We start from the raw sequence: 23,668 nt of genomic DNA, 5'->3' as shown, positions 1-23,668 counted from the left end.
ATGTATACACATATGCAGAACTAGGAAGTTAGCAGAGGATGCTCAACCACTGGGTCACTTGGGGGTCCTAGACTAAGCTAAGTGATTGTGTCATACTCTGTTTATAATGTGGTAAAATTTCTCTTTACTAAGAAAGAGAGAGAGGGCAGCCCGGGTGGCTCAGCGGTTTAGCGCCACCTTCAGCCCCAGGGCCTGATCCTGGGGACCGGGGATAGAGTCCCTTGTCGTGCTCCCTGCATGGAGCCTGCTTCTCCCTCTGCCTGTGTCTCTGCCTCTCTCTCTCTCTCTCTCTCTCTCTCTCTGTGTCTCTCACGAATAAATAAATAAAAATCTTAAAGAGAGAGAGAGAGAGAGAGAAAGTCGGTGAAATAGGTGGCAAGAATTCAGGAGAGCACTTGTGATGAGCACCAGAAGATACATGGAAGTATTGAATCACTAGATTGTATGCCTACAACTAATATAACACTGTATGTTAACTAATTAGGATTAAAATAAAAACCGAATATTTAAAGAAGATGCAAAAATAAATAAAATTTCCCTGTACTGTAGGATAAAGGTTTGTCTTCTTAACAGCCCTGAAATGGCTGGTCCAGCCTCTTCCTCTACCCTCCCCCTTGGGTTCCTGCTTAGCCAAACCTTCGGTGAGCTTGCCACCAGCTCATCTGTCTTTGCAGAGAAGCGCTCCTTAGTCTTGGGGATCACCCAGGTTTTGAAGCCTCCTACCTGGATCCCAAAGCTCTTGCCAGAGCACTTTTTCTGTAGTTGGCTGGCTCATCATTGTATAGGGAGAGAGAAATGAGGCGGTTTCTGTTGTGCCGTCTCGCTGACATCACGCCTGGTTGTTCAGGATGGATCACAGGTCACTTCTGTTCAAGTCTCAGTAATTTTGTCTGTAGATCATTAACCACTGAAAGAGATGTGTTGAAATCTGCCGTTATTGTGATGGATTTTTCAGTTTCTACAGTTCATTTTTATTGTGAAGTGGTTACTAAATGCACGAAATTTAAAATGATTATAACCTAGTGAGCGAAACATTTTTTTCCCTGTACAGTAATCTTTTTCTCTGATAATGCTTCTGTTTATTTTTAATTCTAAAAGTTAGCAAAAAATAAAATTTACTATGTTAACCACTCTTCAGTAGTGTTAAGCATGCTCATATGGCTGTGCAGGCAAAATTCAGAACATTTTTATCTTCCAACATTGAAACCTTTGCCCATTAAACATCATCCTCCCATTTCCCCCTCCTCCCTCCACTGGTAACCACCATTCTACTTTCTGTTTTTATGAATTTAAGTACTGTAGATAGCTCATCTAAATAGATCCATACAGTATTTGTCTTTTCATGACTGTTTTCTTTCATTTAGTGGAATGTCCTTAAGTTTCATCCATGCTGCAACATGTGACAAGATTTCCTTCCTTTGTAAGGCTGAATAGTATTCCATTGTAAGTGTATACCACATTTTCTTTATCCATTTATCTTTGATGGACATTTGAGGTGCTCCCACCTCTTGGCTATGATAAAGAATGCTTCTATGGAGATGGATGTCTCTTGGAGACCCTGCTTTCAATTCTTTTGACTACACGCCCAGAAGTAGGATTGCTGGATTATATGGTAGTTCTATTTTTACTTTTTTTGAGGAACCCTCATACTGTTTACATAGTGGCTGCACCATTTTACATTCCTATCAGCAATGCACAAGTGTTCTAGTTTATCCATATCTTTGCCAACATTTTTTTTTTTTTAATACTGGTCATCCTAATGGGTATGAGGTGAGTCTCATTGTGGTTGTGATTTGCATTTTTTAATGGTCAGTGATGTTGAGCATCATTTCATACATTTATTGGCCATTTATACATCTTCTTTTGAGAAATGTCTATGAAGTTCTCTGTCCTTTTTTTCATTGGGTTACTTGTGGTCTTGCTATGAAGTTGTAGGAGTTATTTGTATATTAACTTATTGTCAAATTCATGATTTGCAAATATTTTTCCCATTCTATTCATTGTCTCTTCACTCTCTGGATTGTATCCTTTGATGCACTTTGAAGTTTTATAGACCCCATTTGTCTATGTTTACTTTTTTTGCTGGAGCTTTCGTATCATAGTCAGGAAATCATTACCAGGTCCATGGATGCCTGGGTGGCTCAGTCAGTAAGCATATGACTCAATCTCAGCTCAGGTCTTGATCTCAGGGTTGTGAGTTCAGGCCCCATATTATGCTCCACACTGGGTACAGAGCCTATTTTTAAAAAAAGAAAGAAATCATTGGCAGATGTAATATTGTGAATCTTTTCCCTATGTTTTCTTTCAAGAGTTTTATAATTTTAACTTTTATGTTTAGTTCTTTGATACATTTTGTGTTAAGTCTTTGTAGATGATGTCAGGCAAGAGCCCACTTTATTGCTTTGCATATAGATACTCCGTTTTTTCAACAGCGTTTGTTTTGGTTTTTTTTTTTTTAAAGATTTTATTTATTTATTAATGAGAGACAGAAAGAGAGAGAGAGAAAGAGAGAGAGAGAGGCAGAGGGAGGAGCAGGCTCCACTCAGGGAGCCTGACATGGGACTCGATCCCGGGTCTCCAGGATCACGCCCTGGGCTGAAGTCAGCACTAAACCACTGAGCCACCCGGGCTGCCCTCAACAGCATTTGTTAAAGAGACTATCCTTTCCCCATTGAGTAGTTGTTATGTCCTTTTTGAAGATTACCTGACCATATACATGAGGGTTTATTTCTGGTTCTGCTACACTTCACTGGTCTGTTTATCTGTCTTTATACCAGGGTCATGCTATTTTGACTTCTTTAGCCGGGCAATGTATTGAAATGAGGACATGTGAATTCTCCAACTTTGTTCTTTTTTTCCAAAGTTATCTGGGCTATTTGGCTTCCCTTGGTTCCAAATAATTTTAGGACGGATTTTTCGATTTCTGGGGGGAAAAAATGGAATCAGGATTTTGATAGAGATTGCCTTGAACCTGTGAAGTACTTCAGGCAGCATTGACATTTTAGCGATATTAAGTCTATCAACTTATGAATGAAGCTATCTATTTTTTTGTGTTTTTTAAAACATTACTCTGACATATGTTTTCTCATTTTCAGGGTATGATTCTTTCACTTCTTTCATTAGTCTTATTCCTGAGTATCTTACTTTTTTCAGTGTTGTGGTAAATGGAGTTGTGTTCTTAATTTCGACTTCAAATTGTTCATTGTTAACATATAGAGATGCAACTGACTTTTGGTGTGTTGGTTTTCATTTATGCAACCTTGTTGAATTTGTTTACTTCTTCTAATTTTTTTTAATCCTTACGATTTCTATGTATAAGATCATGTTATCTGCAAATATAATTATTCTTCTTCCTTTCCAATTTGGATGTTTTTTGTTTCTTTTTCTTGCCTAATTGCTCTGGCTAAGATTTCTAGTACTATATTTGATAGAAAGGCCAGAGGAAACAACGTTATCTTGATCATGTTTTTAGAGGAAAAATTTGAGTCTTTTGCTATTTTGTACATCAGTTGGGATTTTTTTTCATATTTGGTCTTTATTATGCTTAGTTGGTTTACTTTTACTCCTAGTTTAGTAAGAGTTCTTTTCATGAAAGAGTATTAAATCTTGTGAAGTGGGTTTTTTTCATTATTTGATATAAACATCTGGTTTTCAAAATTTTTTTTTCAATTTAAATTTAATTAGCCAACATATACTAAGTACATCATTAGTTTCAGATGTAGGGTTAAAATAATCCATCAGTGAACATACACTTTTTGTCTTTCATTCTGTTCACTGATTAATTGTTTTCTCATGTTGAACTATCCTTGCATTCAAGAAATCCCCCTTTGTTGGGGTATATAATCCTTTCAATGTGCTGTTGAATTTCCTTTGTTTATAATATTTTCTTGAGGATCAATATTCATCAAGGGTATTGATCTTTAGTCTTCTTGTAGTATCTGTTTGGCTCCAATATCAGGGTAATGCTGGCTTAGTTATTGTATTTTTCTTCTCCGGAGTGTCTTTTTGGATCTTTTCTATGGTTTCTATCTTTATGTCAGTATTCTCATTTTGTCATCCATTTCCTGATTTCGTCTCATTGTTTCTCTTGTCTTTTAGCTCATTGAATATATTTAACAAATTGTTTTCAATTCTTCACCAAAAAATTCAGCAGTCTGTCTTTCTTTAGAATTCATATCTGGAGTCTTATTTTGTTTCTGTGACTGAGCCATGTTTCCCAGTTTCTTTGTATGCTAGCGATCTGTTGTTGAGATATGGCCATTCGGAAAAAAAACAGTCTCTTCTCAGTCTTTATGGACTGGCTTTGTTCAGGGGAATACTTCACCAGTCAGCCGTAGAATCTAGAAGTTTGGAACCTCACCAATATCTTCTGGTGATGCATTCTCTGGACCTAGTGTGTACTTTTAACTGTCTCAAGTTCCACAAACAGCGAGTCCCTAATTTCTTCTTAGAAATGTATAATTTTTCTCTCCCTGGCATCGGCATGTAAAACTACAGAATTTCTGCAGCTCTGGTGTGCTGTGACACTTGCTTATATTTTCAGTAACCTCCAAACTGCTGCCATTCCCATCAATGCTCCATGTCTGATGAGGCATAAAATCTATATCACCCAGGGAGCCCCAGACAAGCCAGGGTGTTGGACTGATAGTCTACTCTGATTTGCATCCCAGGGACGAGTCACTGTATTTACCCTGGTTGTGCCTTACTGATCTGAGTGGGGAGAGATCCAGCTGTACACAAAATGCCATGAAATCTCCTATGCTTTTAAAGGGAATCCCATCTTATTTTTCTGTTGGCCTGGGTCGTACACCATTTCAAGTGGGCTCTAGAGTTCTCACAAAGATATTCGGGTTCATCTTTGTTGTTAACTTGTATTTCCATGGGTAATGAGGACCTGGAGCTTTGAAGTCTACCATCTGCTGACATCACATCCTCTATATTTGTCTTTTGAACTGTCCTCATATTCCATTCTTTTCTTATAATGTCCTTATCAGGTGCTGGTATTGTGGCAATGCTCCTCTTATGAGTTTGGGGTGTTGTGTGTGTGTGTGTGTGTGTGTGTGTGTGTGTGTGTGTTTTGAATGAGTTTGAGAAGAGCTGGCATTAATTGTTCTTTATGTGTTGGGTAAAATTCACCAGTGTGTATATTTGGTGTTGGGTTTTTATTTATTTTGGTTTGTTCATTTGTTTTTCAGTTGGGAGAGTTTTCATTACTGATTCAGTCATTCTCCTACTTAATTGGACTGTTTCAATGATCTGTTTCTCCTGGCTCAGTCTTGATAGATTGTGTGTTTCTGAGAATTTCACCCTTTCCCAAGTTGTGCAGTTTGTTGGCATATAATCAATAATCATTTGTAGTAGCCTCTATGATCTTTTGTTTCTGTGGTATCAGTTTTAGTCTCTCCTCTTTGAGATGCATTTTTGTTGATTTGGGTTCTCTTTAATTCTAGGATACTGTAGCTAGGAGTTTATCAATTTTGTTCATCTTTTCAAAAAACTAATTCTTAGTTTATTCATCTCTCCTATTATTTTTCTGTTCTCTATTTTAATTATTTTGGCTCCAATCTTTTATTTCCTTTCTTCTGATAACTTTGGGCTTAGGTTATTCTTTTTTTAAAGATTTATTTATTTATTTATTTATTTATTTATTTATTTATTTATTCATGAGAGAGACACACAGAGAGAAAGAGAGACATAAGCAGAGGGAGAAGCAGGCTCCCCGTAGGGAGCCCATTGTGATACTCAGTCTCAGGACCCCGGGATCTCGACCTGAGCGAAAGGCAGATGTTCAACCACAGAAGCAGTTATTCTTTTTAAAAAATTTTTAAAATTTTAATTTAATTTCAAGTTCCAATTTAGTTTATATAGAAGGTTATGTTAGTTTCAGGTGTACAATATAGTGATTCAGCACTTCCATATGTCACCCGGTGCCTATCACAAGTGCACTCCTTTAATCCATGACCTATTTTACCCATCCCCTATTCCCCTCTGGTAACCATCAATTTGTTCTCTATAGTTAAGAGTCATTTCCTGGTTTATCTTTCTTCCTCTTTTCCTTAGCTCATTTTTAAATTTTTATTTATTTCTGTGAGAGAGACAGAGAGCGAGCAAGCACAAGCAGCAGGGATGGTCAGAGGGACAAGCAGACTCCCCGCTGAACAGGGAGTCCAATGTGGGACTCAATCCCAGGATCCTGGGATCATGACCTGAGCCAAAGGCAGATGCTTCACCAACTGAACCACTTAGGTGCCCCCCTTTGCACATTTTTTTTGTTTCTTAAATTACACTTAGGAATGAAATCATATGGTATTTGTGTTTTTCTGACTCACTTATTTCACTTAGCATTACTCTTTAGCTCCATGTACATCATTCCAAATGATGAGATTTCATTCTTTTGTTGGCTGAATAATACTCCATCGCATATGTACCACTTCTTCTTTATCCATTCATCTACTCTTTCTAGAGTCCTTGATATATATATATATATATATATATATATATATATATATGTCTTTTTCTGTATGTGTTTACAGCATTAAGCTCTCCTAGAAATCTTTTGCTGCATCCTAATGTTTTGGTATATTGTGTTCCCTTTTTTTCATTTGTTTCAAGACACTATGTATTTATATTAAGAAAGAGAACCTGAGAGTGGGTTGGGGCAGGGGGAAAGGAGAGGGAGAATCTTAAGGAGGCTCCACACTCACTTCAGATCCCAGCACAGGGCTCAATCTCAAGATCCTGAGATCATGATCTCAGCGAAATCAGAAGTCAAATGCTTACCCAACTGAGCCACCCAGATGGCCTCAAGATACTTTTTAATTTCCCCCTTAAGTAATTCTATGAAAATTCTTGTTCTTCTTTGACCCATTGATTGTTAAGAGAATGTTGTTTCATAAGTAGTTCTTTATACATCTGGGACTTCACTAATAAGGTGGTCACTGGCCAGGCACATGTGACAATTTACATTAAAATTACAGAAAATTAAAAATTCACTTTCTCAATCACACTAGCCATATATATCAGATATGTAATAACCACATACCATATTAGGCAGCACTAGTAGACAGTATTTCCTTTTTACAGTAAGATCTACTGGTAGTCTTGATATAGAATAATAGTTGTCAACCAGGTGCAGTTTTGTCCCCCATGGTACGTATGGCAATGTCTGAAACATTTGATTTCACAGGTAGGAGATCAATGTTTTAAAGGCATCTAGTGGGTAGAGTTCCGGAAAGCTGTTAAAATCCCATAATTCACAGGACAGCCCCCCAACAAAGACTCATCCGGCCCACATGTCAGTCATTTTGACCATGAAAACCTCTGCCCTATAATATGTTTTGGTGTGAGGTGGAGAGATCGTTGTTTTCCCTCTGATTGGCCAGTTGACTAGACCCCCTCTGCTGTGTGTTCTCAACCCATCCTCTGTTTACTGCTGGTTAACTTTAAGCTAAACATGTTTTTTCACTTAAATGGTGGAGAAGGTCCTATTGCCTTGCTAATTAACATACAATTTTTAAAAATTGACTTCTGCTGTCTTACAGATTCTTTGACTCTGAACATATAGACAAGTCTCTGTTTCTGGCTCATTATGGCTTCAACTTCAAGGTAAGTGCCTTTGATAAAAGCCTTTATGAAAGGTCAGGCCCAGGGCATTTTTAGCTCTTGGTCCTGCTGGCCTCACTAAGCATATGGTGTCTAGGAAAGAAAAAGGAGGAAGAGAGAGCAGAAAAGGGAGATTGAGGAAAGATGAGGCAGGCAGGGTAATATATGTGGCATGGGTGAGGCTTTGTAGCTCCAGAGTCTACACTGTGTCTGAAAATGTGATTTATTTTTCTCACTTTTTTTTAAGATTTATTTTTTTATTGAGAGAGAGAGAGAGAAAGAGCACAAGTGGGAGGGTTAGAGAGAGAGGGAGAACACACTCCAGATTGAGCACGGAGCCCGATGTGGGACTCGAACTCATGACCCTGCGATCAGGATCCAAACTGAAACCAACTGTTGGTCACATAACTTACTGTGCCATCCAGGCGTCCCTTCCTCATCTTTTAATGCACAAGGTGCTTGCTACTGGACTACCATGGTCCCTGCAAGCTTTACCATTCCATGAGTCTTCTTTCTTTATTTTTTTCAAATTTTTATTTTATTTTTTTTTAAAGATTTATTTATTTATGATAGACATAGAGAGAGAGAGAGAGGCAGAGACACAGGAGGAGAGAGAGGCAGGCTCCATGCCGGGAGCCCGACGTGGGACTCGATCCCGGGACTCCAGGATCACGACCTAGGCTGAAGGCAGGTGCTAAACCGCTGAGCTACCTAGGGATCCCCCAGACTGTGTTTTTTCCAGTGACTATTCTTTCCTACTTTGCTAAAGATTAGTTGACCATAGAGTTGAGGGTCCATTTCTGGGTTCTTTATTCTGTTCCACTGATCTATGTGTCCCTTTTTGTGCCAGTACCACACTGTCTTGATGACCACAGCTTTGTAATGCAGCTTGAAGTCAGCATTGTGATGCCCCAACTTTGCTTTCCTTTTTCAACATTCCTCTGACTTTTTAGGGTCTGTTGTGGTTCCATATAAATTTTGGTGTTGTGTGTTCCAGCTCTGTGAAAAATACTTTTGGTATTTTGATAGGGATTCCACGAATATCTAGATCCCTCTGGGTAGAATAGACGTTTTCGCAATATTTTCCCAATCCATGAGCATAGAACGTTGTTCCATTTCTTTGTGTCTTCCTCAATTTCTTTCACAAATATTCTGTAGTTTTCAGAGGACAGATACTTTTCGTCTTTGGCTAGGTTTATTCCTTGGTATCCAATTGTTTTGGTGCATTTAAATGAGATCAATTCCTTGATTTCTTTTTCTGCTGCTTCATAATTGGTGTATAGAAATATAAGAGATTTCTACCTTGATTTTTTATCCTGCAACTTTCCTCAATTCGCATATCAGTTCTAGCAATTTTTTGCTGGATTCTGTTGGGTTTTCTAAATAGAGTATCATGTTGTCTGCAAATAATGTAAGTTTGACTTATTTGCTGGTTTGAATGGACTTCTGGTATTTTATTTTATTTTTATTTTTTTAACAATAAATTTATTTTTTATTCGTGTTCAATTTGCCAACATACATAATAACACCCAGTGCTCATCCCGTCAAGTGCCCCCCTCAGTGCCCGCCACCCAGTCACCCCCACCCCCTGCCCTCCTCCCCTTCTACCACCCCTAGTTCATTTTCCAGAGTTAGGAGTCTTCCATGTTCTGTCTCCCTTTCTGATATTTCCTACCCATTTCTCTCCCTTCCCCTCTATTCCCTTTCACTATTATTTATATTCCCCAAATGAATGAGACCATATAATGTTTGTCCTTCTCCGACTGACTTATTTCACTCAGCATAATACCCTCTGGTATTATTTTAAATAAGAATGGTGAGAGCGGACATCCCTGTTTTGTTGCTGACCTTGGAGGAAAAGCTCTATTTGCCCCCATTGAGGACGATATTAGCTGTGGGTCTTTCATCCATGGTCTTTATGATGTTGAGCTATGTTCCCTCTATCCAGACTTGTGCTTTGTCAGATGTTTTCTCTGCATCTATGGAGAGGATCATGTGGTTCTTACTTTTCTTTCATTAATGTGGTATATGATATTGATTGACTTGTGGATGTCGAACCCCCCTTGTAGCCCAGGAATAAATCTCACTTGATTGTGCTGAATGATTCTTTTAGTCTAGTAGTGGATTTGATTTCTTAGTATCTTGTTCGGAATTTTTGCATGCACGTTCATCAGGGATTTTTACATGGTTGGGGTCTTTGTCTGGTTTTGGAGTCAAGGTAATGCTGGCTTCATAAAAAATTAATTTGGAGGGTTTTTTCCATTTCTACTTTTTGGAACAATTTGAAAAGAATAGGTATTAGCTTTCCCTTAAATGTTTGGTAAAAGTTCCCCCGAGAAACCATGTGACCCTGACTTTTATTTGGGAGATTTTTTTGTATATATTTTTTTTATTGGAGTTCGATTTGTCAACATACAGTATAACACCCAGTGCTCAACCTGTCAAGTACCCTCCTCCGTGCCCGTCACCCAGTCACCGCACACCCCGCCGTCTCCCCTTCTACTACCCCTTGTTTGTTTCCCAGAGTTAGGAGTCTCTCTGCTTTGTCACCCTCTCTGATTTTTTTTGGGGGGGAGATTTTTAATTACTGATATAATTTATTTGCTGGTAATGGGTCTGTTCACATTTTTTGTTTTTTCCTGATTCACTCTTGGTAGTTTATATGTTTCTAGGAATTTATCCCTTTCCTCCAGATTGCCCAATTAGTTGGCATATTAGGTTTCATAATATTCTCATAATTGTACTTCTGGGGTATCAGTTGTGATGTCTTCTCTTGCATTTGTGACTTTATTTATTTGGGTCCTTTCTCTTTTCCTTTTAGTAAGTCTGGCCAGGGGTTTATCCATTTTATTAATTCTTTCAGAGAACCAGCTCCTAGTTTCACTTATCTGATCTACTGCTTTTTTTGTTTCTGTATCATTTATTTCTGCTCAATCATGATTATTTCTCTCCTTCTTTTGCCATTAGGCATTAATTACTGTTCCTTTCCTAGCTCCCTTAGGGGTAAGGCTAGGTTGTGTATTTGCACCTATTCTTTCATCTTAAGGTAGGCCTGTATTGCAGTATATTTTCCTGTTAGGACCACTTATAGACAAATAGAGCTTTTCCTCCAAGGTCAGCAAAAGTTTGAGACTGTCCAGTTTTCATTTTCATTTGCTTCCATGTATTTTTTTATTTCCTTTTTAATTTTCTGATTAATCCATTTATTCTTTAGTATGGTATTCTTTAACCCCATGAATTTGTGGGTTTTCCAAAATTTTCCTTGTGATTGACTTTAGGTTTCATAGCATTGTGGTGAGACATTATGCATGATATGATCTCAGTCTTTTTGTATTTGTTATGGCCCGATATGCAACCCAGTGTGACCTATTCTGGAGAATGTTCCAAGTGCGTTCAAGAAGAATGTGTATTCTGGTGCTTTCAGACAAAATGTTCTGAATATATCTGTTAAGACCATCCGATCCTTTTTGTTATTTAAACCATTTTTTCCTTGTTGATTTTCAGGTAAATGATCTGCCTGTTGTTCTAAGTGGGGTGTTAAAGCCTCCTAATATTGTATTATTTCAGTGACTTTAAGTTTGTTATTAATTGATTTTTAGGTTTGGGTGCTCCAGTTTGGGGGGCATAAATATGTACAACTGTTAGATGTTCTTGTTGGATAGATCCTTTTATTAGATAGATCCTTTTATTATATTATAGTGCCCTTCTTCATCTCTTCTTACAGTCTTTAGTTTAAAATCTAGTTTGTCTGATGTAGTGTGGCTGCTGACTTTCTCTTGACGTCCATTTGCATGGTACATGGTTCTCCATCCCCTCACTTTGAATCTACAAGTGTCTTTAAGTCTAAAGTGAGTTTCTTATAGGCAGCATAGAGACGGGTCTTATTTTTTATCCATTCTGATATCCTATGTCTGTTGGTGGGAACAGTTAGTCTGTTTCCCTTCAGAGTGGGTGTTGATGGATATGAATTTAGTGTCATTGTGATACTTGTGAAGTTGCTGTTCCTGTAGATTTTCTCTCCTCCTTTGTAGTCTTTGTGGCTTGTGATCTTTCTTTCCCTCTTAAAAAGTTCCCTTTAATATTTATTGGAGGGGTAATGTAGTGGTCATGAACTCCTATTGTTTTAGTCTGTCTGGGAAACTCTTTTTCTCCCCCTTCTATTCTGAAAGACTTGATGGAAAAGTATTTTTGGCTGCATATTATTCCCATTCAGCATGTTGAGTGCATCATGCTTCTCCCTTCTGATCTGTTAGGTTTCTGTGGAGAGATCTGCTACTAACCTTATTTCTCTTCCACTATAATTATGCAGGGGACGATCCCAATCTTTTGGTATTGGTTAAGACCTGATTTGTGACCCAGTAATTTATTTTATTTTTTTTATTTTTTTTTTAATTTTTATTTATTTATGATAGTCACAGAGAGAGAGAGAGAGAGAGGCAGAGACACAGGCAGAGGGAGAAACAGGCTCCATGCACCGGGAGCCTGACGTGGGATTCGATCCCGGGTCTCCAGGATCGCGCCCTGGGTCAAAGGCAGGCGCCAAACCGCTGCGCCACCCAGGGATCCCATGACCCAGTAATTTAATTTAGGGATTTCTTTTCCATTGCTGCTCTCAGGATGTTTTCTTCATCTCTATATTTTGCAAATTTTACTCTAATATGTCTTGGTGTTGGCCTGCTTTTGTTGATTCTGGCCAGAGTTCTCTGTGTCCCCTGGATTTGGATGTCACTTTCCTTCAGCAGATTAGGGAGGTCTTCAGTATAACTTCCTAGAGTAAGCTGTCTGTCCCATTTCCCTGGGACTCCTATGCTCTGCCTGTTATTATGCTTTATGAGGTCACCCAGTTCTTTAAGTCTATATTCATGATCTTTTTCTTTCCTTTGACTTTTCAGCTTCATTATCTCCCATAATTTAATTTTTTAAATCACTTATTCATTCTTCTGCTTCTTCTATCCTTGTGCTCATTGTATCTGGTGGATTTTGCATCTTAATTACAGGATTTTTTATTTCAGATGAAGAGTGTTTAGATCTTTTATCTCTGTGGTAAGGGACTCTCTGGTGTCTCTTATGCTTTTCTTAAGCCCAGAGAGTATCCTTAGATGTTGTTTTAAATTCTGGGTCAGGCATATTACTTAAATCTGATTAAAATAGATCCATGGCTATGACCTTTTTTGTTCTTTCTTTTGGGATAAAGTCTTCCCTCTTGGCATTTTGCCTAAGTCTCTGTCTTCTAGGTGTAAGGAAAGCCTTTATGTTTCCTTGTCATGGGGGTGATGACTGTGTTAAGAAGAGGTTGTATGCTCTTCTTAAGAGGATACAGGCAGGGCCTGGGCTTCGGGAAGTGTCTGGAGTACGCTGTGTAGTCTGCTGCTGTGTTTTGGCAGCTCTTCCTCTCAGGTCACCTGTGCAGTGTTTCCACCTGCCTGCAGTGAAGCCCTTGTCCAGTGTGTGTTGAGTTTTACCTAGGTGTGCTGCGGTCATCTTGGTAGAAAGGCTAGATCCAGTATCCACTAGAGCTGGTGTTGTATCACTCCATGGTCTGTAGACTTGGGTGGGGAATGGGTGCTGGTTGTCTGGGGGAAAGAGGCCCAGCTGCCATTCCAGCTCTCAGGTACACTTGCCCTCATAAGAAAGCACCTGTAGAGCATAAGGGGGATAGGGATTGGTGTAAGTTTCTCAAGCTCCCACTTTGTTCTCTATACTGCTGCCTGAAGTCCTCAGTGTTGACTAGGAGTGGATAAAAATGGCATCACGCACTCTGTGTTCACACCCACAGCTATTCAGGAAGCCATCATAGAAGAGGGAACCATGTCCACTCATTGGCCCCAGGCTTCCCTCAAATTCCTGCCTTCCCCTTGTCTGTGTTTGAGCTCTCTGACCCCCAGTGGCTCAGTGCTCCTGTTTTATCTCATGCATGCTGGTTGGGTTTCAAAACTCCAAATTTTAGGGACCCGGTGTGGCATGGAGCCACACTAATCCTCTGGGGGAGGGTCTGGCCCATTGTGGCCGGTGCCACTATGTCCCTAAAGGACAGTCATGCGAACACACCGGGGCTTGGAGTTTATGGTGAAGCACAGCGAAAAAGCCAGTGTCCAGGTTAGCTGTACTCAGCAGCTGCCTCTGCTCCTATGGTAATGCGTGGGGTAGTTCAGTGCTGTCTGCTGCCTGTTTTGTCCCTGAGCGGCAGTGCCACCTCTCCCAGAGGCACTCCAGTGGGCCCCAGGGGATCCTCAGACACCCTGTCTGCTGCTGGACCTTTGCCCCCTCCCCCAGGAGCACTTCAGAGCTGGCCAGGCTCCACCCATGGGGACAGCGTGGAGTTCTGGGACTCCAGACTCTGAATTCCACTGCTTCCAAGAACTTTCTATAATCATCCCCTTTCACTTTCTCCCCTCGATGGCTTTGGGGAAATGTTTTTCTTGTGCGGTGCCCTGTGCACGTCCTCTCCCACACGCACTCTCCTCTCTCTCCTCTCTCCCTGACCAGGGCCCCCCCTCCTTCGCCTCTCCCAGATCCTGTCTCCACACCTATCTTCCATGCTGTAGCCTCTTTTCTTCAAATTGTGCGCTTTGCTCTCCATCCTCAGATCCGTTTCTTGGGTGTTCAGAGTGATTTGATATTTCTCTAGCTGTGGTTATGGGATGAGGCAAGCCTAGGGTCGCCCTCCTACTCCTTCCTCTTAACTCCTCCTCCCCTTGTCCAGCGGTCTGAACAGCCATGCGCAGGAGGTATTTGGAGTGAGGTAGTGAGACTGGTGAAAGCCCTGGCTGTTCTGGCCTGGATCTGCTGCTGCAAACCAGGAGAGGCAGGGACACTTGTGAAGATGGCTACTGACCCCAGAGAAGTGCTTGGTCTGAGGTCTATGGGAAGGGCTTCGGGTTTTGTATCCTTGAAAACTAGGCTCCCTTCCTGGCCCACACAGAGGATGAGAAGTACCTTAGTTCCCTGAGGTCAGACCTCCCAGGCCCTAGCTTCTAGCACAAAGGCTGATGAAGTCAGCGTCACGAAGTGAGTCTGAACTCGAGAGTCCAAGAACGGGTCTGCAGAGACATTGTCTCTGTGTAAAGTCTGTTTCCTCCCTTCGGTTTGAAATTCTTTTAAGTGGCACAGGACATCAGTAGTGCCCACCTTCCCTGCCCCGTCCTTTCTCACACCCTGGTGGCCCTCCTCTGTCCCACTACAGAGGGCTTCCTGTGACAGCTGAACACACCTGAATGTCCTGATGGGGCCTCTAGAGCCATGGGGCCCTGGTCCAGGTGTCCTGGGCTCCTTGCTCCCCTGTTACTGTATCTGAAACCTCCTTGCTTGCAGATAGCCTGTCCCTTTGGGTTCAGGGACTCGTACCTGCAGCTCTCTTCCTGTGCCAGGGGCACCCCGTCTCCAGCTCTCTGTAAGCCCACTCTTTCTCAGGTCACCCGTGTGGTGAGCCTTTACCCATCATCTATTGGAAATAGCAGCCCCAGTCCTAGTGTTTTGCTGTATTCTCTGAATCTGGTGCTGTCCCGCAAGCTCCTTGTCTGTTGAACTGTCCTCCTTCTCCTCCAGGGCAGATCAGGAGTGGAGCACGTCCACCGCCAGGCCCTGAGAAGCACCTCATCACAGTCGGTGCTCATTAAACACAAGTATCTCTTGACATCCAGTTAGTTCCCATGTGCGCAGGAAGAGTTAGGAAGGCAGGGGTTTCCATGTTTTGAGTCTATCTGGCTTCTGAATTGTGGCTGCTACATAGTAAGATGTCTAATATTGAGGGGACCATCTAAAAACCTGTCTGAATCTGTTCAGGTCCTGAATTGGGGTAGTGAGGCTTCAAATAGGGAAAGTTTGGAAATTTGGGAAAGACGAAACTTATAATTGCTCAATTCATAAAGGAAGACCCAGGTAAGACAGGGATGAAAGTAGGGCTGCTGGGGCCACTGAGTCAGAGGACATCACTGGTGTCACTTCAGCAGCTCAGGCTCCCTGGTGGTGGTTCCTCCCTGGGGATGACAGTGCCACCTGGACTTATCACTAGAGGCGATCTTTTCTTCAAAATACTTTAAGAAAGAAAGAAGAATGGAATGTGTCCCTGGAGTGCCTCCCATGAAAATACTCCTGCCCTTGAAAGTGTAATGTGTGCTGGCCTGAAACTCACTCAGGCGGCCCGGAGCCTGATGGTGCTGGGTCTGATGGTGGGGCTCAGGTGCTCTGTGGTGGGAGCCCTCTTCTCCAGGCAATGCTTGAACAGAGTTTCCTGCTGAAACACTGTCTCTTTGTGGCCTCTCCCCACCTTGGTACCTGTCATTGCAGCAGCTTCACTGTTGGTAGTGGTGCCAGTTCAAAGGCAAAGTCTGTGAAGCTGCTCGAGGTTCTGAATGCCCTGGAGGAGGAGGAGGAGATCTTCGTTGCACCACCTGACAGTGCCTCAGGTGACTTCACTGATGAGGACTCAGGGGACAAAGGTGGCCAGCGAGGCTTCCACCTACCCGGCAGCATCCTGCATGCCTCCCTGGTGCCTGAGGACTCTGGTGCAGAGGAGAAGGAGGAGGAAAAGGAGGAGGAGGAGGAGGAGGAGGAGGAGGAGCTGCGGCTGTAGTTGGCCCTGAAGAGACAGAGGGCAGTGGTGGAGCCTTGGCATATTTGGACCAAGAGAGAGTCAGATGAGCTGACTTCTGCAGCTGGACTGCATCTGATCCTCACATAGAGGATCTCAAGAGCCAGGAACTGAGTCCTGTCAGCCTCTTTGAGTTGTTTTTTGATGAAGGAATAATTAATTTCATTGTTAATGAAACCAATCGTTATGCTTGGCAGAAAAATGTCAACCTGGGGCTCACAGCCCAGGAATTAAAGTGTGTTCTGGGCATTTTGATTTTAAGTGGGTATATATCATATCCAAGGATAAGGATGTTTTGGGAAACCTCTCCTGATTCCCATCATCACCTTGTGGCTGATGAAATCAGAAGGAACAGGTTCGAAGTGATCTTCTCCTATCTGCATTTTGCAGATAACAATGAGCTGGATGAAAGTGATAGGTTTGCCAAAGTCAGGCCTCTCATCGTCCGGATGAATTATAATTTCCAGAAGCACACACCCTTGGAAGAGTTCTACAGCTTTGGTGAGTCCATGTGTGAGTACTTTGGTCACCGGGGATTCGAGCAGCTACCTGCAGGGAGGCCCATGCATCTGGGCTACAAGATCTGGTGTAGGACAACCAGCAGGGGCTACCTGGTGTGGTTTGAGCCCTCACAGGGCACGCTGTTCACCAAATCAGACAGGGGTCTGGACCCAGGAGGCAGTGTGGAGGTGAAGTTTGTGGATGCGCTTCAGGAGCGTGGCTGTCGGCCTTACCACATATTTTTCAACAAGATTTTTACAAGTGTCAAACTCATGTCCATTTTGAAGAAAAAGGGGGTGAAGGCCACAGGAACTGTTCATGAGTATAGGACTGGGCAATGTCCCCTCAAAGATCCCAAAGAACTTAAGAAAACGAAGAGAGGTTCATTTGATTATAAAGTCGATGAGAGCGAGGAGATTATCGTGTGCCGCTGGCATGATGACAGTGTGGTCAACATCTGCTCCAATGTTGTGGGCATAGAGCCGGTGGGGCTGACCAGCCATCCTTCGGAAACTGCCAAAACGCGGACCCAGGTCCATCAGCCCTCTCTGGTGAAGCTGTACCAGGAGAAGGGGGTGGTGTCAGTCGGATGAACCAGACCATTGCCAAGTACAAGGTGAAGATCCGGGGCATGAAGTGGTATTCAAGCTGCGTTGGCTATGTCATCGATGCCGCCCTGGATAATGCCTGGCAGCTGCACAGGATCTGCAGCCGTGATGCCCAGGTGGACCTCCTGGCCTTCCGGAGATATGTGGCCTCTGTGTACCTAGACAGCAATGCTAACGTGTCCTCGCAAGGGAGGCAAAGCAGGTGGCTAGAAACTGAGAGCCACTTTGACATGATTGGGCACTGGATTGTCCACCAGGACAAGAGGATCCGGTGTGCCCTCTGCCACTCGCAGGCCAACACGCACTGTGAAAAATGCCAGAAGGGTGTCCACGCCAAGTGCTTCAGGGAGTACCATATACAGTGATGCACGAGGACCAGAGGGAGCCCTGTGGATGTTTGGTTTATAATGAGATTTTACAGCTACTTACATATAGTAGATGGAGCACCTGATTTTGTGTTGGGAAAAAGAGACCTGAATCCCCCATTATTTGTTTTTGTATTTTCTCTGTATCTCCATTACAGTTATCTTTTTATTGTCTTCTCTGATGCCTACATGTAATATAAATTAGTATTTATATTGGCAATGGTCGGTGTCTATAAATCTCTGGATTATACTCTTATTTACTTCAACAATGGGCCCTTTTTATTCAAATACAAATCTTCCTTTGAGTTATACCTGACTCCCAGTAAAGAAAATCAAACATAGCCAAAAACTTCGTGAAACTTTCATGAAGAGTAAAAAAGTTCTGTAATTGTATGCTATTGATGACAATCCAAGATGGAGCAATAGTATATAGTATGGTATTGATGTGATGAAGGATATTTTATCATATTTATTTCACTTTAACACTAGCAGACTCACCAGGGATAGGTATTTATCTATTTATCTCTGCCTTCTATTTATCCAGAGGGCTAGATTTGTAGACTTTGTATTTTCTTGATAAAAATATTTTCCTGGGGCAACTGGGTGGCTCCCTTGGTTAAGTGTCAGCTTTCAGCTCAGATCATGATCCCAGGGTCCTGGGATGGAGCCCCACATCCAGCTGTCTGCTCAGTGGGGAGTCTGTCTGTCTTTCTCTCCCCCATTTTCTCCCCCTGCTTCTCCCCACCACTCATTCTCTCTCCCCCTTCTCAAATTAATTAATTAACTAAATATTTTCTTACTTCAGTATATTCTTTTGGAATCCACTTTTATAACTAGAGCGAGATAGGAATCTCTTTCCCTGCCAAAATGATGGTTTGCATCATTTTCAAAAACATATGCATGTTTCCCCACTGATTTCAATTCTAACTATATAAATTCCTGAAATTTGGGGTTAAGTATTAAAACATAAGAGTTATTCGGAAGACTAAAAGAAATAACTGTAAAAATTTGGTGTAGGACAAAATTTGGTGATTCAAAAATCAGAGAAAGGAATTTTTTTTTTTACTTTTTAAAAATTCAATGTTTATTACTAATTTGGGGGTAGCATACAGTGATTCTCAATGGCAATAATAACCAGTGTTGGTTACATCAAGTGCTCTCTGTAACGCCCATCACCCAAACACCCCATCCCCCCGCCTCCTTCCCCTCCAACAACCATCAGTTTTTTTCCTATAGTTGAGTCTTTGATGCTTTACCTCCCTCTCTGTTTTTATTCTATTTGATTTTTCCTTCCCTTCCCTTATGTACATTGGTTTTGTTTCTTAAATTCCACATGTGAGTGAAATCGTATGATATTTGTCTATATCTCTGACGTATTTCGCTTAGCCTGCCACTGTCTAGTTCCATCCACATTGTGGCAAGGGACAAGATTTCATTCTCTTTGCCAGCTCTGTAGTATTCTACTGTATAGAAATACCACCTCTTTTTCATCTATTCATCAGTCAACAGACATCTGGGTTCATTCCATAGTTTGTCTCTTGTGGACATTGCTGCTGTAAACACAGGGGTGCAAGGACCACTTTGAATCTGTAGCTTTGTGTCCTTTGAGTAAATACTTAGTTGTGCCATTGCTGGGTTGTATGGTAGCTCTAGTTCTAACTTCTTGAGGAACTTCCAGAGTGGCTGCAGGAGCTTGCATTCCCACGAATCAACAGTGCATGAGGGTTCCCCTTTCTCTGCATCCTCACCAGCATCTGTGGTTTCCAGAGTTGTCCATTTCAGCCATCTGACGGTGGTTTGTCATTGTGTTTTTGAGTTGCATTTCCCTGATGATGAGGGACCTTGAGCATTTTTTTCACATGTCTGTTAGCCATTTACCTGTTTCATTTGCAAATATTGAACTACTCCTGCAAAAACAGGACCTATTTAATAGTTGAATTATTACCTGGGAAAAGGTGCTTCCCTAACACAAGGATAAAGGAGAACTCTAAAGAATACAGAACTGTATACATAAACCACACCTTCTTTATGTATTCAATGGAATATTACTCAGCCATTAGAAATGACAAATACCCACCATTTGCTTCAATGTGGATGGAACTGGAGGGTATTATGCTGAGTGAAGTAAGTCAATTGGAGGACAAAAATTATATGTTCTCATTCATTTGGGGAATATAAATAATAGTGAAAGGGAATAGAAGGGAAGGGAGAAGAAGTGTGTGGGAAATATCAGAAAGGGAGACAGAACATAAAGACTCCTAACTCTGGGAAACGAACTAGGAGTGGTGGAAGGGGAGGGGGAGGGGGGTGGGTGTGAATGTGTGACGGGCACTGAGGGGGGCACTTGATGGGATGAGCACTGGGTGTTATTCTGTATGTTGGCAAATTGAACACCAATAAAAAATAATTTTATTATTAAAAAAAATAGAATACAGAACTGCAGCCGGAGTCCTAGCTCCACCAGGCAAATCTGTCTGATGGAATTTCAGTTGGGAAGTAAGCTACGTAAGGCAGGGAGGTCATCACTGTTCTGGCAAAGTGGGCACACATATCTGGTTTTTGGAAGCATCAGCGGTGGACAGGCAAGTCCCTGACACAGCAGGTTTAAAGCTGGAGCGGCTGTGGCAGGGAAATCTGGGAATGTGGCTCCCTCGCCGGCTGTGAGGAAAGGCCAGGGGAATCCCTAACAAGGAACACAAGGCACATGGGGCTAGCTGCTGCACACTGTGCACTTGGCTGGTGATGCTGATGGCCTGTTCCAGCACTTACTGGTCTCCATCATCATGTCTCCAGTGCTTACGTTTTTGCGCCCTAGGTTTTTTTTTTTTTCTTTTAAATCACATTTATGTTAGTTTTTCAAACCACTAACATTTAGTGGTTATGATTTTCCCCAGCATGCATCTGCTTTCTTTTCATGAAGTTCTGCTTTTATATTTGTAATGTAGTTGCTTCTACTGTCTTCTGTTCTATTCGCTATTTTTCTTTGGCTTCTTTTTTTTAAAGATTTTATTTATTCATGAGAGACACAGAGAGAGAAAGAGAGAGAGAGAGAGAGGGAGGGGGGGGGGCAGAGGCACAGGCAGAGAGAGAGGGAGAAGCAGGCTCCAAGCAGGGAGTCCGAGGCTCGATCCCAGGTCTCCAGGATCATGTAAGGGGGTGGGCCTAAGGGGTGCTAAACCACTGCCACCCGGGCTGCCCTCTTCTTTGGCTTCTTAAAGGAGATTTTTACCTGATCATCAGCATTTCTTTTTCTCTAATATAGACACGTGCAAGTTTTTTTGTGCCTCTAATCTATATCCCACGCAAAATTTGGACAAGGCTGTGCTGCGGGGACGTGGGGACGTCCTGAGCCCTGCACACATCAGGGTGCACAACCGGGCAGAGGCCACCACGGTTCAGACGCTTGAGGCAGAACTTGGTGTCGCCAGAGTGGAGGTTCGAAGGGGGGCCTGGGGGCCGGAGGAGGGGAGCAGCGAGGAGGGGAGGAGGGGCAGGGCCCTGTCCTCACGCTCTGAGACCACATTTCCCCGCCCAGTGGCTTTCCCCACCAACACTCCCTGTCCCAGTGTTGGGGGCCAGGGATCCCGCAGGGCGCAGCCGGGGCTCCTGCCAGAGCCTCCCAGGGGGCGGGGGCTGCTGTCAAGGCCGAGGGTGGACCTGCTTCCCTGAGAAGCAGGGCTGGGGGCGGGATTCAGCCCACACTGCAGGCCGAGTTCCTGTGGCCTGTGGGCTGTTGTAAGAAACAACAAATTTTGGCCCGCCGTCATGAAGGACGTACCGGGCTTCCTGCAGCAGAGCCAGAGCTCCGGGCCGGCCAGGCCGCCGTGTGGCACCGCCTGGAGGAGCTCTACACGAAGAAATTGTGGCATCAACTGACACTCCAGGTGCTTGATTTTGTGCAGGACCCATGCTTTGCCCAAGGAGATGGCCTCATTAAGCTTTATGAAAACTTCATCAGTGAATTTGAACACAGGGTGAATCCTCTGTCCCTGGTAGAAATTATTCTTCATGTAGTTAGACAGATGACTGATCCTAACGTGGCTCTTACTTTTCTGGAAAAGACTCGCGAAAAGGTGAAAAGTAGCGATGAGGCAGTGATCCTGTGTAAAACTGCAATTGGAGCTCTAAAATTAAACATCGGGGACCTACAGGTTACAAAGGAAACAATTGAAGATGTTGAAGAGATGCTCAACAACCTCCCTGGTGTGACCTCGGTTCACAGTCGTTTCTACGACCTCTCCAGTAAATACTATCAAACAATCGGAAACCATGCATCCTACTACAAAGATGCTCTGCGGTTTCTGGGCTGCGTCGATATCAAGGATCTGCCAGTGTCTGAACAGCAGGAGAGAGCTTTCACACTGGGACTAGCAGGACTTCTTGGCGAGGGCGTTTTTAACTTTGGAGAACTTCTCATGCACCCCGTGCTGGAATCACTGAGGAGCACCGACCGGCAGTGGCTGATTGACACCCTGTATGCCTTTAACAGTGGTAACGTAGAGAGATTCCAGACGCTGAAGACTGCCTGGGGCCAGCAGCCTGATTTGGCAGCCAACGAGGCCCAGCTGCTGAGGAAAATCCAATTGTTGTGCCTTATGGAGATGACTTTCACACGACCTGCCAATCACAGACAACTCACGTTTGAAGAAATTGCCAAAAGTGCTAAAATCACTGTGAACGAGGTGGAGTTGCTGGTGATGAAGGCGCTCTCAGTGGGGCTGGTGAAAGGCAGCATTGACGAGGTGGATAAGCGGGTTCACATGACCTGGGTGCAGCCCCGTGTGCTGGATCTGCAGCAGATCAAGGGGATGAAGGACCGCCTGGAGTTCTGGTGCACCGACGTGAGGAGCATGGAGATGCTGGTGGAGCACCAGGCCCACGACATTCTCACCTAGTGCCCCTGCCTCACCGTCTGTGGCAGCTGGGAAGACCTGTGTTCCTGAGGGAGTAGAGGGTGGGATTGTGTTTGTGGAGTGGGGACTGTTCTCCCTGCTATGAAATCAGGACGTCACTCATGGGGGGCCCGCCTGCAGAGAGAAGCCTCCTTTGTGGGGGTGTCCTGTAGCTCTCAGTAGTGGAGGGGTCACGGGTCTCCAGTGAGGAGGAGGCAGGCAAGAGTGTGCGCCCCGAGGAACGAGGAGTAGCCCTCAAGTGTGTGGGGACGCCACTCAGGCTCATCTCCACCATCTACCTGTGTGAACATCTCTGCTGTTGTTCAAGAATGTTCCTGTAATAAACGCCTTTGTTTTGTCAAAAAAAAAAAAAAAAAAAGAAACAACAAATTTTGGAGAGGACGAGGAGAAAGCGTAACTCTCTTGCACTGGTGGTGGGAACAAAAACTGGTACAGCCACTCTGGAAAACAGTATGGAGGTTCCTCAAGAAGTTAAAAATAGAGCTACCCTATAACCCAGCAATTGCACCACTGGGTATTTACCCCCAAAATACTGATGTAGTGAAATTCTGGGACACCTGCACCCCAATGTTTGTAGCAGCAATGTCCACAATAGCCAAACTGTGGAAGGAGCCACTATGTCCTTTGACAGATGGATAAAGAAGATGTGGTATATATACAATGGAATATTACTCAGCCATCAGAAAGATGAATACCCACCATTTGCTTCAACATAGATGGAATTGGAGGATAATATGCTAAGTGAAATAAGTCAACTGGAGAAGGACAATCATCATATGGTTTCCACTCATATGTGGAATATAAGAAATAGTGAAAGGGAATATAAGGGAAAGAAGGGGAACCCAGTGGGGAAAATTAGAGAGAGAGACAAACCATGGGAGACTCCCAACTCTTGGAAACAAAACAAAGGGTTGCAGAAGAGGAGGTGGGTGGAGGATGGAGTAACTTGATGATGGGCACTAAAGAGGGCACTTGATGGGATGAGCACTGGGTGTTATACTGTATGTTGACAAATTGAATTTAAATTTTAAGAAAGGAGGTGTGGAGGCACAATGGAAATGCTATATACTTTTCACTGAGAAACAAAAC

The 23,668-nt window shown here is 42.9% G+C and overlaps 1 pseudogene; it reads left to right on the top strand.

Annotated features, from left to right (window-relative positions):
- The first annotated feature begins 21,431 nt into the window (after nt 1-21,431).
- LOC112926766 (26S proteasome non-ATPase regulatory subunit 13 pseudogene) lies at nt 21,432-22,948 on the top strand (annotated as a pseudogene).
- Nucleotides 22,949-23,668: the final 720 nt, after the last annotated feature.

This window comes from Vulpes vulpes, chromosome 9, assembly GCF_048418805.1.
Source record: "Vulpes vulpes isolate BD-2025 chromosome 9, VulVul3, whole genome shotgun sequence".
Classification (NCBI taxonomy): domain Eukaryota; kingdom Metazoa; phylum Chordata; class Mammalia; order Carnivora; family Canidae; genus Vulpes; species Vulpes vulpes.
This window is presented reverse-complemented; position numbering and strand designations above follow the sequence as displayed.